Source organism: Centruroides sculpturatus, unplaced genomic scaffold, assembly GCF_000671375.1.
Source record: "Centruroides sculpturatus isolate CEXI.00-Female unplaced genomic scaffold, Cexi_2.0 scaffold1045, whole genome shotgun sequence".
In the NCBI taxonomy this organism is placed as follows: Eukaryota; Metazoa; Arthropoda; class Arachnida; order Scorpiones; family Buthidae; genus Centruroides; species Centruroides sculpturatus.
Window position 1 is genome coordinate 76,695 of NW_019385380.1, and position 6,688 is coordinate 83,382.

Genomic DNA, 6,688 nt, shown 5'->3' on the forward strand with positions numbered 1-6,688 from the left:
AATGTAGCCAAATCTTGCAACGTTGGAAGAAATACTGTACTAAATAAAGCTGGAGTTGTGATTCAAAGGATTATAGGCCCAAATGAGGTGGAAAGGAGAAAAAGGACAAAAGATAAAGATGTGAGAAAGGTTGGAAAATTGAGGGTCAATATTTGCATAACAGATCTATTTACCCTTTCTCACTACTTTTTATCTTTTGTCCTTTCTCACCTTTCCCTCCTTTTCCCAAATTTGGATCTATAATCCTTTGAGTCATAACTCCAGCTTTATTTAGTAATCCTTCCTCATTCACACATCTCCAAATATTTGAAAATATTTCCTTTCCATTCAAAAATAAAATATAAATGAAGGTTTACGGCTTTGTGAAACTTCTTTTTGAGTTTACGCCGTTGAAATAAATAAATAATAAAAAAATTAAAACATTTGTCGGTTTTGTTTACATGTTTACATGGGCCGCATTAAAACTTGCCTTGGGCCGCAGGTTGGACACCCCTGACTTAGATCATTATTTATTATTATTATCCTAAATATGTAGAAATTGGTCTGTTAAAATGTATCACCACAGAAGCATTTATTCAGGTACTCAAGTCAGCATTTTCTAGGCATGGCATTCTGTTACTAGTTTATTCAGATAATGGAACACAGCTTGTTTCCTCCAAAATGAAAAAAAATTTGCCCAAGAATGGAGCTTTGAACACCAAACCTTTAGCCCACTGTACCCACAATCCAATAGGATGATAGAGAGGTGTATAGGAACAGTAGAGAAAATTCTGCAAAAGGCAATTTATGATGGCAGAGGTCCAGAATTAGCACTTCTAGAGTATAGAAATACACCAAGAGCCTCATATATTGGCTGTCCAGCTGAATTAATGTTCAGGAGACAAATTTGTGGCTTGTTACCACATAAAGAGCTATTTTTCTTAACAAGGCAAGTACTGTAAATTTAAAACCAATAAAAATAAATGATGATGTTTTTATACTAAAAATTAATAAAAATAGAGAAAGAGGAAAAGTTATTGGTGCAGGAAATAGACCAAGATCTTAAAAAGTATTGCTTGACAGTGGTGAGCAAGTGGAGAGAAATAGGAGAAATTTATTTAATTATAAATCCAAATTAAAGTTTGAAGTGAGGACCCTATTACAAATGTGGAACTGGAACAAGACATGACCAAGTCAACAGTCAGAAATAGGAGAAAAAGATGCTGCAAATGAACAGGAAATGGAGGAATCAAATAAAATTTTGTACCCAAACTGAAAGTGGAGACAGACCACAGCAAACAAGGAGAAAACCTAGCTATCTAAATGAGTTTCGTGTAATGTGTATGAATTTACAATATTGTTCATTAAACATTTTAGATTGATAGAATTGTCAAGATCTACAGAGGAAATCCACGTGGCAGGAGGTGTAGAGGAATACCACAGAAGCAATGGCTGGATGATGTGAGGATGATTTGAGTGAGTTGGGGGTAGGTGATTGGTGGAAACAAGCAGAAGATCATCAAGATTGGGCTGCGATTGTCAGAGAGGCTAAGGCCCTACATGGGCTTTAGTGCTGAGGAGGAGGAGTAGGAAACTTTTCTTTTTCATCTTGTGGCAGAGAAAACCAAACATACAGCAATTTTTAAAGGAGATCAATGATAACCCATATGGATTATTCCTACAATTAGACCAGGAGAGAGAAACATCTGTAAACTTTTCAAACATTTCCATCTCTTGCAAATATGGAGAAATTTAGACGAACGTATACAGGAAACTTTGTTTTCAACCTATTTTAATTCCACATAATTCTGTGGATCCACTCCATATATTTTAACACCCTGAACTAAATAAGTTAATTATCTTCAACAGGGAGCTTATTTCTCATTGCCAGTTGATAAGTTCAAAAAATATGTGGAAAAAATGTACAGGATCAATAATTTATCATTTATTTGATTCAATACAATATGGAAGTAAACACAAAGAAAATGCTAATTTCCAGATTATGTGCAAACTTCCCATAATCACACATGACCAAATGTTATCACTCCTAAAATGCATATGCATTCAATAATTAAAACAAAAGAAATAAGATAAACTGACTCTTAGCTAGATTATCTTATGCCTTAGATTTAATATACAGATAGCCCTCATACAACACTACTTCTACAACACAGTTCAAAAATTTGGAGATATCTCCATACACAACTTCCTTTTTCACTCTAACATGGTTTTGGAAATCCTCCATACAGAATTTCACAATTTTTTAGTGTAAACTTTGTTATTTGATTTTTTTTATTCAAGTAGGCATGCTTTGTCTCAAATTTGCCTACAGATTTCAGAATATTGAAATTTTCAATTTGTTTTGAGCCTTTTGTCAGGTTTACTTTAACAAAAACTGATAGGTCAAGGAAGAAAAAAATTGTACTAACTTTCCTATCAACCAGGTGTTGTCTTTGCTTTCAGACTTTAGTCCTTAAGACTGTTACTCTGTTTTCTTTTTATAGATTAATCTTTGTATTTAGTAAAGTTTATTTAAATATTTTTAGATAAGTACTATTAAACTTTTTTAACTGTAGGTAAGCAATCATTCATAAAATGACAAACTATGGTGGTATCTCAGTACTTGACTGAACAAACATGACCCGCTAGAACAAATTTTTGATTAATAACATTTTTGTTTCATCATCCATAAAAAATTTTTATGATAAAAATAAAAAACATGAAAATCTATTTTGATGATTTTTATTAAAAAGAAAATTCCCTCATTTAACTAAAATTAATATTAACATGTAACATAGCACTTTTAATTGTGATTGTTAATTATTGATTGGAAATAAATTATCAATTACATATTTCTCTTAGTAACAAAAAAGAATAGTATACTTTTGCTAACTTCTGGAATGTAATCCCATGTTTTGCATTAGTCCTTTAATTCAGATAGAATGGATTCAGATAACATGGCACTTTTTCGGAATGTAACTACCATGTTATATGAGGGGTACCTATATATAATTTGAGTTCATTATATTTTATTTACATTAAATAGTGAACAATTAACATTTATAGAATATGTTAGTAAATAATAAATGATAAGTCAGTCATCAAATTGCTTTATTATTTGATTTTAATTACTTTATTAAATATATCCTGATGACTTACAATATACACAGATATAAACAGCATGTCCCATGTAAAAGTGGGACATCCAGTATATATGTAGACACAAGCTAATAACTCAAAAAACAACTTAACTGATGCAAACTGTTTTTTTTTTATGGTTTCAAAAGAGCTTTGTAAAAATAATATTGTATCAGTCCTCACTCTCTTTCATAGCCCCCTATGAAAGGGAAATCATGGGGGCAACTTTCAAATGGAATCCTTGATAAAAGTGTATATTTTTGGATTATATGAAAAAAAGACAAGAAACTTTCATTTGAACATTGTTTTTATAACATGTGTCTATTTAAAGTTACACACTAAAGCTTTGAGTTGATTCAGTTGTTCCCTCTGGTTGTGCAACCAACTATAAAAGATGTACCACTAAATGTGAAAATAGAAATATGGTTTAAGCAAGATACATACAGGTATACCTCGACTTACGTCGTTCCCAATTATACGTCGTTTGTCAAAAAAGTATACGAAAAAATAAAAATCAAGTTTAAGTCAATTTATTCGACTTTACGTCCGTCCGCCACAAATATTGAAGTCGTAATATCACTAGAAAAGCGTTTAAAGCACATAAAATCATATTAAAATATACACATTTACAAGTATGTACTGTATTTACAGTACAGTACATGCATTCGTGAATTTAGATTACTTTTTTCCTGTACTCTATTAAAAACTAAAATTTATTTGTTTGTAAGCTTAAAATAGATTCTTATTAACCATATATTATTAAAAATGCATTAATAAATAAAATACAGAACTGGGAATAGTAATTTATAGTTTAGCCTAGTGACAAGTAGATTCGGAGACAAGTAAATTCGACTTACGTCGTTTTTCGACTTAAGTCGTTTTCCTGGAACCAATTACCGACGTAAGGCGAGGTATACCTGTATATGCTATTAATCCAGGTAATTGGTATAACATGGATAATTCATAGAGAATTCATTTCATGGTCCCCTCATTCACCTGCTCTCACACATCTCAATTACTTTCTATGGAGATATGTCCAAAAAAAAAATTGATGCTCTTACCATTTACTATAAAAGGGACTTGAAACAGAGAATGTGACGTCTGGCTACAGTGACAACTAAAGTATTGCATAGAGTTAGACTAACAGTACTAGAGGTGGGAGCAGAGTGGGCAGTTGTCCCCACACTAATTATCATGGGGCAAAGTATACATTTTGCCCTAACTCAGTTTGTGAAAAAGTATAAGGTATATTTTCAGTGTGCTGTATTATTAATACATAATGAATGTTTATTTACTATGTAATATTTATAAATATTATATATAATATATAATGAAACTTACATTTAAAGTCTTGGTTATTTTCACTTTTTAGAAACACAATTAACTAACAGATAAAATTTCAAATTGAATTTATGTTAAACCATAAAGGGTCACATGGTAAAAGTAATAGAATAAAATCATTCAAAATTGGCACATAATTATTGATCCAGAATTTAATTACTTGGCCTCACATTCAAATATTTTGTTCTGAGACCTCCAAATTAGACAGAGTTTTGTAAAAAGAAAAAATATTTAGCAATGAATAGTCAACAATTTGAAAACAATTAATAAAATAAACAAAAAATACTGTAATTATTGCATTCTCATCAGTTACATTTGGTAAAAAGTTTGAATCAACTTAAAACTTCAACTGTACATAACTTTTAATAAACATGTTATAAAATAAATACACGAATAAAAATAAAAGCTTCTTGTCTTTTTCTGTAGAATCAAAAAATACACATTTTTCTCTAGTGTTCCAATTGAAATTTGTCCCCTATCATATTATGAAAGAGAGTGAGGGAAAGACACAATTTTATCATTGTTACAAAGCTTCTTTAGAACAAAAAAAAAGAAAAATAGAAATAGAAAAAATGATTTACATCAGTCAAATTGTTTCAGCTTGTAATTAGCTTGTATTACACTTTACATGGTGTATAGGTATATATACATATGTACAATACATACATATATAGAAAACCTTGATTATCTGATGTTAGCCCTGGGCACTTGTTGAATGAACAAAACAATAGCTAATGGAAATTTCTGGAAAATAATATATATAAAATTATAGAAACACACATCATATATAAATTCCAACATAGATACACAATGTAAAAGAAAACAAGTCATATAAAATGTAAGTTCCAACACATTCAAGTTTAATTTTTAAAATAGTCAATGATATATTGTTATTTCAGTGTATTCCTAGCCTTAACATAAGCAATGTTCAGAATTCTATGTAAAAGTAGCATTTGTATTACTTTGATTCATCCTGTATGTCAAACCATTAAATACACTTTGATAGTGTAATTTTAGTTTCACTGTGACTATAGTTTTGCATTGTTGTCAACTGTTTTGCCTTCTTCACTTGTGCACTTATTCATGGTTATTACATTTTGCAATAGTTCTTCACCTCTTAAAAGTGATGAAGAACTAGTACAAAATAAGTAGTGCACTAGTGAGAATAATAATATTGTGACCTAATGAGATATAAGCATGTGCTGTTGTTAATACGGTATGAGGTCTCAAGCACTTGATGCACTTCAGTGACATAGTGATTAACAAAGAATGAACATTAATCAAGTGACAGATAAAATAAGTTGTGTTTGTACATATATATTTTGTTTTATAAGATATTAAAATTATTGTATTCTAATAGCTAACATTTAACAGTTTGTGTGCACGCACATGCGCATGCATGCATGCATGCACACACAAACATACATGCATGCATATGAATGCATTCACATGAAAACATACTGATAAACAAATTATTTGTATATATACATACCATACACATAAGACAGTTTGATGTTTGAACTCTAGTAGTTTACATAAAATATTTTTCACTTTTTATTTTAGGATTATTATTTCAACAATTCTTCTTTAATTAACTTCTTAACCCTATTATTAAATGAACAAATTTGTAATCAGCACAAATATTTATCAAAGTCCATAGGTTTTAGAACATACTGTGTATCAATCATTGTTGTGAGGTTAGAATAATCTTAGAATTTGAATCAATAGAGAAAATCAATGAAGTATTATGGACTTGCATAAATGAAATATAAGAAAACAATATAAAGTATTGTTTGAAAGAATGTAAATTTTACAAATTACAAAAAAAGATACAAAAAATAAGATTGTAAAAAATTGATCATAAATTAATGATGGAAGAGGATATGAACTTGTCATGGAATAAAAAAAAAAGAAATAATCAAATAAAGGCAAATAGGAAGAAATTTTTTTTGGTTGTAAATGTATATCTCACTTTTAGTAGGAAAGGACTATCATAAAATCCAGATAAATAATTCATTTGAAGGACAGATAACTGATTAAAAACTAAAAAGATCTTTAAAGTTACTTTGTGAATTAATTTATGAATTAATATGTGAATTAGTATGGATTAAAATGACACACAATTTTTAATTAATAAAGTAAAAATTGTTAAATGTTATTTGTTATGTAACTTATTAATTTAATGAAAATAATATAATTAAAATTTTTGATTATTTCCAATTATTGAAAT

The 6,688-nt window shown here is 29.4% G+C and overlaps 1 long non-coding RNA gene across 1 annotated transcript in view; it reads right to left on the reverse strand.

Moving 5' to 3' along the window:
- The window catches only part of LOC111638344, a 51,180-nt gene extending 44,727 nt beyond the window's left edge, over nucleotides 1-6,453 (reverse strand). Inside the window, exon 1 of the long non-coding RNA XR_002758848.1 lies at nucleotides 5,951-6,453. This is a non-coding gene — a long non-coding RNA (uncharacterized LOC111638344). The remainder of the gene's footprint in view (nucleotides 1-5,950) is intronic.
- Nucleotides 6,454-6,688: the final 235 nt, after the last annotated feature.